This window comes from Toxotes jaculatrix, chromosome 5, assembly GCF_017976425.1.
Source record: "Toxotes jaculatrix isolate fToxJac2 chromosome 5, fToxJac2.pri, whole genome shotgun sequence".
NCBI classification, from domain to species: domain Eukaryota; kingdom Metazoa; phylum Chordata; class Actinopteri; family Toxotidae; genus Toxotes; species Toxotes jaculatrix.
Window position 1 is genome coordinate 18,486,774 of NC_054398.1, and position 11,832 is coordinate 18,498,605.

At 40.5% G+C, this 11,832-nt stretch overlaps 1 long non-coding RNA gene across 1 annotated transcript; it reads right to left on the reverse strand.

Moving 5' to 3' along the window:
* Positions 1 to 4: 4 nt before the first annotated feature.
* LOC121181475 lies at positions 5 to 11,832 on the reverse strand. Its single transcript, XR_005894037.1, has 4 exons — positions 11,785 to 11,832; positions 7,684 to 7,815; positions 1,106 to 1,190; positions 5 to 239 (listed from the first exon to the last, which is right to left on the reverse strand). It is a non-coding gene; the product is annotated as an uncharacterized LOC121181475 (long non-coding RNA).

Consider the following 11,832-nt stretch of genomic DNA (forward strand, 5'->3'; position numbering starts at 1 on the left):
GCGAGCTCAGCAGAGATGACTCTTGGATTCGTAGCCTGCTCACAGAATCCCTCACATACCAGAGACTGTAGGCTGAATCAGTGGCCCCAATCGTCCTGAGGAGCATTCTGTAATGTTTAGGCAATGTGATGACATTAGAGCTGGACTGCAGGAATGTGGTGAGTATGTCCAGTGATTGCAGGGGTGTCTCTGTGTGTTACCCCGCTGGAATAAGCTTGTCACCAGAGCTGGGCTGCAGGCTGAGGTTAGAGACAGGCTTCATTAGTTTTTTGGCTGATCCCTCTATGACGCCCGCTGGGCTACATATCCGTTTTCCTTCCCCTGTGTGGATGATGGCAGGAAAGTCTGGTTCTGCTCCTCATTGCTAGTTGATCATTGTAACATATAAGTGCCCATTACAGCTCTCATACTTTAGAGTAGGACTTCAACAATTTTCTGTATTTTCAGTATGGATTAATATACTGATTATTTTCTCAATTATTTGAGTAATCAATTGACCCAATGTGACCTCTGCAAATGTCTTGTTCTGCTGCATAAAACCCAAAGACATTCAGTTTTTATATCACATAAGATAAAGAAAAGCAGCAAAGTGAAAGGCTGGAACCAGAGAATGCTTGGTGTTTTTGCTTGGAAAATGACTTCAAATTATTATGAGAGTTCAGTATCTTTAACCAATTCCTATTTTAAATTTAAAAAGAACTTCAATGCGAATTTCCTTCTTTACATGTAAAGGAAAAAAACGTATGCTAATTCCCACTAGCATCCAAAATTCCTTGGGAAAACAGATTATTGTTCATGTCCTTTCTTGAAAACAGCAAGTAAGTTAGGAGTACATGATGATTATTGTGATTGAGTGTTCATACTGATAGTAAATTCTAGACAGACGGTGTTTTGGCAGTAGTCAAACAAATGGAACTGAATAAAAAGACAAAGGCTTCTGAAAGTGAGCCAGGACTCCGTTCAGTTAAGGAGAAACAGTTTGAATTAATATAGATTTGTTGGTAGTGAGGGCTAAAAATCAAAGACATCATCAAAATTTCAAGATAAAAACAGGATGTGGTCACAATAAATTTATGTGTGACAACATGTGTGAGTGAATTCCTACTTTGTCTAGTTGACTGTGTGTTCGTCTCCTCGCTGGTCCTCCCTCAGTGCTCCACTCCTCTGCAGCTCCGTCCATGTTGATACTACTGAAATAAAGCAATTGAAATTCATGGTTATATTGTCGTATTGTGTGAATGTGAACAATATAAACGGTATTGTTCATTTGCTTGTACATTTGTTTTGCTCATTTGTCAAATAATGAACCTCCAGAGATAAACCAATGAAGTATTACAGTAATATTGCAAAGAAGTGTAAAATGATGTTCTGTGTTATTCTGAAGAGTTTCTCTGGACTTTTACCGACGTTGAAATTGCTTTCTAATTTTCTTATGGCTTCAAGCAGCTTTTTGTATATTAATCAAGTATTTCTACTTCTGATTGTGACTTTATATAATGTGCCGTTGCAATAAGTTATTGCACTTACAGTGTTGGAGAAGTTTTTTTTTTTGTTATTATTTTTGACTTCCCGTGGGGCAGTAGTGTATTTGCTATAGCCAGAGGCGTTTGATTTGGTGTCCCAACAGTCCAGAACTGCTTCTTAAGTCCGTCCACATTTAGCACCATGAAAAGCATCACTGACACCTGTCTTAAGGTGCTGGACATTTGTTTGTACAGAAATAATTTGCTGTTTCTGTTGATGATGGTTTTGAAGTGATTTTGAAATAAATGAATCTCCAATGGTAAAACGAGTTCACATCGTTTCTTCTTTTGTGGCCCTCAATCAGTCTCTAACCCATGGGGGCCTACACTGTTTCTTGCCAGTGTTGGAGCAGTTTTGGTTATTTTTCACAAGGGGGATATTTGTGTTTTTGGGCTCACTTGGAAAAATGTGACACATACTTTTTGCGCCTCAGCATTTAGGAATTTTTGAATCAATTGTTGACAGTTGTTGTTTGCAGCAGTCAATCACACCCACACAGTCATCTGAAGCAGACTACATCACACTCCCTACACAGTAGACACTAAATATTTTCCATGCAGCGAGCATTAAACTGATATTTTGGACACGTATAAATCATCGTCAGACATAGTGTGACACACAAACTGCTGAGAAACCAAAATGTGTCATTTTTACATTTCAGTTTTTGACCTGAACGAGCAAATAATATTTAATGTGTTGAACAGTGAGCTTCAGAACCACCGGTAGGCAGATTTTGTAATCTTTGTACAGAGCCAGGCTAGCTGTTTGCCTCTGTCCTCAGTCTTTGTGCTAAGCGAAGGTAATAGCTAAGCTTCAAATAAGCATGTTTGAATAAAGTTGAACTATTCCTTGAATAAATATTAATAAAGACTGTTCCTTTCAAACTCTGACTTTTGCTTGAAGACGATTTCCTGAAAAATGCTGACCTGTGTACTGCATGTTCGCAATGGTCATCTACAAACTCTCCATGCAGTCAGTGGCTATGAACGGATAACTAACAGAATAAGACCAGTGAATGTACACAGATACCCACACACTGAGCTTAATACAAAAAACTGCATTGGCAAATAACACAAATAATTAATGTATCATCAACTCAAGATGAATATTTGTGTGTGTGAGCGTATGCGGTTAAACATGGATGATATGTGATCCCATTCTTTTTCTCGCCTCAGCAGCTTCAAGATGGGATGCTCTGCCCGAGCCATTAGGCCCAAAGTTAAGCCTAATAGATTGAATGGACCTTAAATACCTCCAGGTGGTCTGTGGCTAACAGTCTAGCTACGGCCAGGGCGAGAGAAAGCTGTCATGCAATACAGTATGCAACATCATTTTACACAGATGTTCTTTGTTTTTGCAATAGAGCTCCATCATGCAACAAAACAGTCTTCAGAAAAACATTTTCATAAGCGCTTCCAAAATTCGTTCCTACACAACAAAAACTGTCTGTAATCAATCCACCCTTTATTTCAAACTTTGTGCTGAATATCATCCACAAAAGGCACAACCACTTAGGACAACTCTCACGTACGACAAAGGGAAGGCATGCCCAGAAAAAAAAAAAAAAAAGGTAAAGTGTGCCAATTCACATCTTGCCATTACTGTGGTCTTTGCCCTGCAAAGAATGTTGGAGTCCTCCCATCTCTGCTCGCTCCCAGCAACAATTGCCGTCTTTTCCACAGTTGTGCAAGAGTTTAACTGGAGTGCTCTGATCGCATGAGAATGTGAAAACTCAAGAGAAGCCTGCTCTCACCCTCTAAAGCCTCCAGCTCTAGTCAAGGAACTGGAGATAATCAATAAGACTGCAATGGAAGGGTAGAAGAGGACCTGCTTCATCGCAGGCTCATAGATGTCAGATGAAATACTCATCATACTACAGCTATTTCCTCTTTTATGTCCTTTCAAAGCCAATAACGGTAATAACAATAAATTTAACTTACACTGAACTCGTCAAAACAGCGTTACAAAGTTTTACAGCACTCTAACAATGCACTGTTACAAAAACGCTGGTGATATGCTGTTATTTTGTTGTCAAAAACTGAAACCAACAATAAGTTGGTCCGTCTGTCAATGCTTTCCGACTTTCCTGGAGTTTCTCAAATCTCAACTCACTGGTTCCTCTTGAGTACGTAACTCTTTAAACACAGTCAGATATATCCTCATATCCCAGTTTTTAAGAAAAGCTTGGCACTGGAGTTTTTAGCAAATGTTACTTTAACAGGCGTAAACTGTGCATTTGTTGAGCACTATTAAAGCTTCAGATTTGCGGTGCCAGTGAATATTTACAGCAGCAGCACAGTGTTCTGTGGGATTCCCTCAAAATAAAGTACAGTGTCTGTGTCCATATTAATGAAGGAACACATCAACTGGTGTGTCAGTGTGACTCACTGATGGGTTTTCAATAGTTTTTGGAAAACAAAGGAGCCCTCTGGGTCAGTGGAATAATATCAGGCTTTAGCTACAGATACCATACTTCTTAGGACAAATTCAGTGTTGGTCATTTTCATGGGATTTGCTGACAGTAAGAAAAATACAGAATAGCATCAAATCATCTTATTCTTTAATACCTGATGATAACATGCCAATTATAACCCTTGTGAGGCCATCTTAATGGAGCAAACAGTTTGCTGGTCACAGCACTGATAAAATCAGGAACCCAAATGACAAAATGGAGCGCTTCCCATCTGTGTAAAATGTGGGTAGATGAGATAAATAAACACTTGTAGGGAGGAAGAAGAGCAGCCCACTGTGCCCTGAACAGCACTCATTAAACCTAATGGGTCACGCTGCTCCAGCCAGGCTCCACTGACACCCTTAATAGAAGCCTGCATGGTTAAGGGACCATGAAGACCATTAGGGCACTTCAAAGTTCACCCCACTACATTAGGGCCCTGCTGATATGGCAAAGAGGGGACAGATCCGATTCCGCATTCACTACTTTATTTTTCCATCGGTTGGCCTGTCAATCAGCCCGCTCCATAAACAAGTGGATGCTTGAGCTGCTCATTAAGGGCCATCGTTAGCAAGGCCAAGGCTGTAAATCAGCGCTTATATCAGCTTTCAGCAAAAAAATTCTCATAGGTCATATTTTAGAGCTGACACTTTGGCTTACACTGTTAAATGATCCCAATGGTTTGAAAATAAAATTGCCTTCTTGCACTGTAAATCAAATTTCTCCACTCACTTCTGGACCAATGAAAGGACTCCTGTGAACTACAGAAAACTGGAGCCAAAGGAAATTGACAAGCACACTGACCAGTAAAAAAAAAAAAAAAAGGAAACTCTCCTAACACACTCAGACATGTAAATTCACACAGGCCATGTTTGCTACTATGAAACCAAAGTCTACCTCATTCAAATAACTTCAAGTGACATCTTGTTGTAAATCAAAAGAGCCAGCAGAAGCTTGATATATTGATGCTGTCCTAAGGGACATAAAAGGCAGAGCAGTCTCCTGCTGTGGCCATAAGTCAGAACTACACACTCCTCAGCACTGGTTTTGTGGAGGGGAGAAGGCGGCTGAAGAGGTCGGAACACGACATACATCACTTTGTCCACTAAAACGTTCCTCATTACAAGACTAGAATGCCAGTAAACAGCTCACAGTTAGCTAAGCTTTGGATACACATAAGAAATCAATCCTAAACAGCATGAACATACCACTGATCTAAGAGTAGTGCCATCTGTTTCTAGCTAGATTTGCCAACAAATGAAAGAAGGAAAATAAGGAAAAAGCATGAACAAGAGACAAGATGTTGTCATCTAAGATAAAAATGTTATTGGAGTAATACTTGTTAGGACATCGTATGCACATTTTAGGTCGCCTATGCCTCACAGGATCTGACAGGTCATTGTGTCTGCAATAGGAAGTAAGTGTAGGAGGATTTGACTCAGGCATAAGATCAGAGTGGAGGTTTACTGAGAAAGGAGCATGGACACCTCACTTCCCTAAGTGCCTTCTAATGGGGTCTCTGGCTCTGGGACAGTCTTTCCTATCAGCTTAGCTAAAACTCAGCCCTATCAATGAGATCACTTTTTTTCTCTTTTGATGCTCATACTATTGAGGACAACTGCACTGCAGCAAATTTGCATATACATTGGTCATGCCTCATCAAAACATGCGTGTGTGCTTATTAGATGGTGATGGACCTCAGGAATATAATCTGCTATACAAGACCACGAAGAGACAATATGATTTGGTAAAAAAAAAATGATTGATGATTTTGTGTGCTATTATAGAGTATTACCTTGAACTTAGCACAGTCTCTCTCGGCTGTGTTTTTCCTTATCACTCCCTGTCAAGTCCTGTTGATGACTAGTCTGTTCTGTATTTTTTTAATTTAGTTAGTAACCACAATGAAATAGAGAGCAAAAAAAAAAAAAACTGGCTGTGGAGCAAAAAAGTTAATAACTCCAGGTTTAAAATTAGCACAAAAAGCACTGTTGCAAGCAGCAGGCATTGTGCAAGGCTACAAATAAAAACTCAAATCAAACTCTGAGTGAGTCTATCAGAGCGAGCATCTCCCACGTCTGAGAAGGTATCAGCTAGCTTTGTTCATCTGTGGTCAGTCTACAGCCTCTCCTCTATGTTCCCATCAGCTGACAGTGGCCAACAAACAGCTGATGGCCTGCCAGCTGCCCGACAGGCATCTCTGTGGTCTGTTACCATGGAAACAGCCTCACGACGGCTCACATCATTCACCGACTCCCACTAATAAAACTTCAGTTTATTAGACTGTGGAAATGTCTAGTGTGGCTTTTTGACATGCTAACATAAACAGAGAGGGAAAGGATTTAAAGTGGTACTGACACATGAGAGTAAGTTTGGGCGAGCGAAAAGAGGTGAGCGGTGTGAATGTAACCACTGGGTTAGTGGGTTAAATCAGCACTCATTTATTGTTGCAGAACAGCAGTGTTGTTAAAGTAACAGGCAAATATAAAAGAGCATATTTGTAGAGGCATTACATACAAGACTAGACTGGCTAAGTTTATAAAGGCAGGTTTATTTTTGTATTTACTAGACGCATATGGTAAAACATGAATAATATGGCCGCTAAAACATGCTTCAGCTGTCAGTTGGCATGCTGTAGCACTGAGAAGACTCACCCTGTTGATGCCTCTAGTTTTTACTTTGCCCATGTGCAGCCTTTTAAAATGTAAAAGTCAGCATACTGAAACCAGCAGCCTCTCCACTGATTCTCTCCTAACACCTTTCATGTTTGTTATCGGCCTGTGTTTCTAACCCCCTCAACCTCTTAGCTCCAGAGCAGCATTTTGTCTCTCCTCTCGGCAATATGCTTCCAATTATGAATCTTGTGAATATGGGGGCGGTGAACCATCCTTCTGATTTATTGTGCACTCAAGCTCGGCCTTGTTCTGCGCATTTGCACACGAAGCCCTCCTGCTGCAGAGCTCAAAGGTCAGACACACACAAGAGTTGACCTCTCACGGACTCATGTGCACTGGATCACCCCGGACCTGACTGACAGGCGAAGACGACAGCTCGACAGCGAAGGCCACAGGGTGAGAAAACCTGGTGTGCAACGAGGAACTAAGCACCACATTAGTCTCCAGCGGTGACAAAGCTCGCAACACAGAAACAAAGGGCAACAGAGAAAGTGAAACATTAAAAAAAAAAAAACCAAAGAGATAACTAATGAAGAAAAATGATATGGCCTCATACAGTACAGTCACTATCATTTGGATGACGGCTGGCCGCTAAACATTATTTTTCTCCTCTGTAACCATAGAGCACTTTGTGGTCTTCTCACATGGGATAGCTGAGGCCATCTATTTGTAGTCATCAGCTAAATCCTAGTCCTGCGGACTGAAAACACATGCTCCACAAGTGAGTCACAGAGAACAAGAGATCTCTCAAGACAGTGGTGATGCTCGGCCTGAGAAACGACCCATCCCTACAGACTAATTTCCTGGCCTTTCCAGCTCACTTCCTGTTTCACACTGGGTCACGGGCACCACACTGCGTCACAGAGGCTGCCTTGGTCGAGTCCGAGGCCACTGGTTCTGTGGGACTCGGAGGCTGTAGTACAGTTCAGTTGTTCTTTACCACAACAACAGGGACAGGCTTTTACAATGGGTTGGAGCATTATTTGGCTTACTGCATGCCATGCATAATGTCGTGTGTGTCTAGATTCTCACATTTTCACAATGGGCTTCGCGGTCTCATCACAGCAGATGTGAATTGTCTGCCCTTGGTATGGTTTTTGTTGAATGGTCCTCAGGGGCTTCGCCAGACCCTTTAGCTCCCCACCGGACCTAACACCTTTCACACTGGATAAGCACAACACAAAGAGAAATGCAGGTTTTATGTTAGAGGGTGGGTTATTACAAGCAGGCAAAAAGGGACTCTCTAATTCCCCTAAGCAAGCATAAATCATCAAGCAATGAAAGTTTCCTCTCCAAACAGGGGGCTAAAACAAACTGAACACAGAGCCCCTCAGCCCCACCTCTCCCCCATCCCTCACTCTCTTCTCCATTTTTCCTGGGAGGAATTTTTATGAGGAAAGAAGAGATGTAGTGGTGCAAGACTACACTGGAGGAAAGAGGTAAATACTACAACATCAATCGTTTGCAGTGACCCCCAAACTACAAAAAAAAAAAATCAAACATTATTTTAAGGGCTTTTACACAAGTTCCCCTAAAAGCAGTAGGACAACAAATCCTACCACCGTGACCGGTTACACACAGAGAACAAAGGAGTGTTCTTGAATGTATGTTGTTCTGTGTTTGTTCTTCTGTTAAGATTTGTTACTATAGAGAGGATCCAAAAGCTTTTTCAAGTATTTTGCTGGTGACCACGATTAAGACGGAAAATGCTGACAGTCTAATCAGAGATGTTCTGAAAGGAGTTTTACCACAAACTGTCAATTCATATCACAACTTCTAAGCAGAATAAATCCTTTAGTTTTGTTGTATTCTCCAGTAAAAATGAAAGTGGTCTTTAAATGTTTATGATACAACAAACAGAGAAAATCCTCACTGTATGTCAACACGCAATATTTGTGTCAGGTTGATTTTTGCCAGATTTTGAAACTCAGCTGCTTTCAGTTTGATTTCATGGGTCCACATTTGAGTCAAGCTTCATCATCCCACAGGCAGAAGCAATGGCAGCACTATTACAAAATAATTACTACACAATATTGCCTGCTATGATGCCGCTAGAAGGTCTGCTCTTCAAGCTTGTGTTAATACTCCTTGTACGTGACTTGACATGAGCGTGCTGGTGAGAGTAAACCACCAGGATCAGGAGCTGCTCGTGCTGGCCACCAGTAACACTTAGCAGCTGTTAAATACTCAGTGAGATCCTGACCTGCACCAATGCAGACACTTCAAATGTGAGGGGGGGGGGGGGGGGGGGGCACTGACATGCCGACTGCTACTGGTGCTTACTTTCTGATCAGTAGGTCAAACACTAAATGTGCCTAAAATACCAAAGACACACTGTTTTAATTTGAGGGTCTGGCCTTATAGTCATGTCAAATTTGCTTCAGTCAACACTTGGAGTTTGTAGGATAAAAATTTCAGCCCTCTTGAGAGTCACTGCAATGAAGCTAATGCTTACAGAGTCAATGAAAGGGCACCACATAACACATGTATACAGATAGTGTTATGTTGTGTCAGCATAGCAAGCAGCTGCATTAATTTCTCATTTTTCATCTACAAAAGTGCAAATTGACTTCACTTTTAAATGCTGGAAAACTCATCACCGACACTTATAATAAATACTTGTTGAAATCCTCCTATTTATGTCACAAACTTTCAAATACAGAGGTCCCTTCTTGTTAAGGCTTAGAGGAAAATATACATTTCAAAGTGGTGGATGAAGAAGTAGTAGGAATGCTACTGCCCTCATGTGGTGAATGAAATAATTACTGGCTCTGAGATTCAGTGCTGGATGGTGAACGACCATTTGTAAGGAGTAAGAGTGTCAGGTTATTATTTTTTTAGGACATTTTAGGGCAAGGCAAGAGCCAGAGAGAAGGCACTGATAATTTATTGTTAGTTTCTGAATAGGTTAAAAGAATATGTAATTTTCTTAGATGCTGTACTTGGACATTGTATATTTATGATTCAATGAGGTTATGACTCGCTTAACACCACTGGTTACTGTTCTGTGACTATTCTTGATTGCCCATGGCGTATATGGCACAACAAACAGAGCTGCACGTTTTTCTTTTTATATGAGGTGACTGTAATGAGCTCCAGTATATGGTAATGAAGCAGGAAAACTAAAATAGTTCAGCTGGCTGTTTTTGTTTCAGCTTTAGCTCAACAAGTATTCATACATTTCCAAAGTCTAAAAATGTTCTTAACAAGCCTGTTAGGAAAACTGTAATCATATGTTCTGTTGTGTGAATTATTTCAGCACTATTCATTTTCACTATGTTACTTTGCTATTTTCACTGTTACTATTACCAGTAAGTTAAAATATTGGATATAAAAAAAAAACATATAAATACTCCCCAAGAAATAAAATGTAATCAGTGGAAATATTGAAGAGTCTAGTTTCAGTTATAATTGTTTCACCTTAAAGGAGGTGAAACTACAGCAACATTATTCTGTGTTTACAAACTTAACCAGCCAAGTATTTTAAAGTATCTTGTCAATAGTATTTAAACAGTGAATAATAATGAAAAGTACCTTTATATATGCACTGCCATATTACATAAACATTATCCAAGTGGAAAAGGGTCATTATGTAGAATATTTAAACAGCAATATCCATTTGCCTACAGAATAAATCACTCTGGTCAAAAATGCAAATTTAAAAACACTTTAGCTTGGTTTGTATGTAGTAAGATGAAGTGTTTAAAAAAAAAAATCAGAAGTGATGCCCTTTTCTTGTACCAAATAACTGACACACCCTATATGAAACCTATCCTGTATACTAAACTTACATTAGTTTTGTTTTCAGACTGCTCTAATGTGAGTTCCACAGTTCCACAAAAATAAAGATTATTTATTTACAAGCCTAAAACATTAGCCACTTAAGTCCCAGGCAGTCAAGCCATCTCAGAAAAGAGAGCTGTTTACACTGTAACAATCACTCACGTGCTGCCAAACACATAAAAACATGTGGTTTGCCAACAATGCTGTGGGTTAACCAACAAGAGGAAAAAGAATCATTACAGATTTAAGTAACCTTTGAATTTCATTCCTACTATTTCATCAGTGCTGAGCAGAGGGAAGCTGTAACGCACTCTGTTGTGTTTTTTCTTTGAATCGAGTTCCAATTAAGCCAGAAACTACACAGCTTTGTGCAACTTAAGATGTCTACCTGAAGATTTATTACTAAGCCAGACTCAATGTATGCCTTTGAGAAACCGGTCCCAGGGAGAGCTGAATAAAATTAAAGGTGGAAAGAACACCTACAGAGAGAGATGAGTGGAAACAAGCTCCAACAGAACAGTGTGAGGGAGGTGTGGAGAAAGATGGCAAAAACCTCTGCCTGTAAGCAGCCAGGGCAAATGATGGAGGGCAACCAGGAAAGAGTGAATGAGTAACACCTGTTTTTCTTGACTGGGGAATCCAAGTCCAGATATCCAGATATGTCCACCTCCTAGTTCAGTTGGCTGGCCTAAAAGTACACTACACTCTCACAATTTCAATGTTTCAGCCACTTTGCCCGCCCAAAACTGTGTTTGTTGAATAAGAGGAAAACTGGGGAGGCTGCACAGAGGCGATGTCAGTTCTTAGGTATTGAAGGTGGGCTAATATCTTCACTTCACTAATCCATTCAGCCTCCTTACATCCCGGCTGGTAAAGTGGACAGCCGATTCCTCTCCTCCAGTTCTGCTCTTACAGGCCACGTTCTACTGGTACAATGGAGCTAGTGTTGAGTGGGGTTGGTATCCATTAGCCTTTTCACAGTAAAAGCGGTTGGGAGTTAGAGACACTTTAACCGCAAGGCACAAAACAATCCATATTTACTGTGAATCATGAAATGAGAAACAAAACACAAAAACAAAACAAACCAAAACCCACTGAAATCTGAATGGCCCAAAAATTTGCCTTCCCACAGAGTCCCAAATTGGACTCTGTGATAACACTGAGTCCAATTTATCAGCATTATGTTATCTAAAGCTTAATATTTTGGAAGAACAATGAGCCATAGTCTCAATTTCCCTTGTCAGTGGTATGTTGGTGCGCCCTGTACTCTTGTGGCCTGATAGGTGCCCAACACCGAACCATCAAAATAAACCTAAACACAGCCAAAGGCAGAGTGAACTTTTGACTTACCTTCATCTTGTTCGCTAACATTTTAGCCTCGACACACGACGTTTCTTC